Genomic DNA, 229 nt, shown 5'->3' with positions numbered 1-229 from the left:
GCGACAGAACAAGGGGGAATGGCTTTAAACTAAAGGGGGGTAGCTTTAGACTAGATAGAAGGAAGACATTTTTTACACTGAGGGTGGTGAAACACTGGCACAGGTTGCCCAGAGAGGTGGTGGATGCCCCATCCCTGGAAACATTCCAGGTCAGGCTGTCCGGGGCTCTGAGCAACCTGATCTAGTTGAAGATGTCCCTGCCCACGGCAGGGGGGGTGGACTAGATGAC

Source organism: Aptenodytes forsteri, unplaced genomic scaffold, assembly GCF_000699145.1.
Source record: "Aptenodytes forsteri isolate BGI_AS27 unplaced genomic scaffold, ASM69914v1 Scaffold166, whole genome shotgun sequence".
NCBI classification, from domain to species: domain Eukaryota; kingdom Metazoa; phylum Chordata; class Aves; order Sphenisciformes; family Spheniscidae; genus Aptenodytes; species Aptenodytes forsteri.
This window is presented reverse-complemented; position numbering follows the sequence as displayed.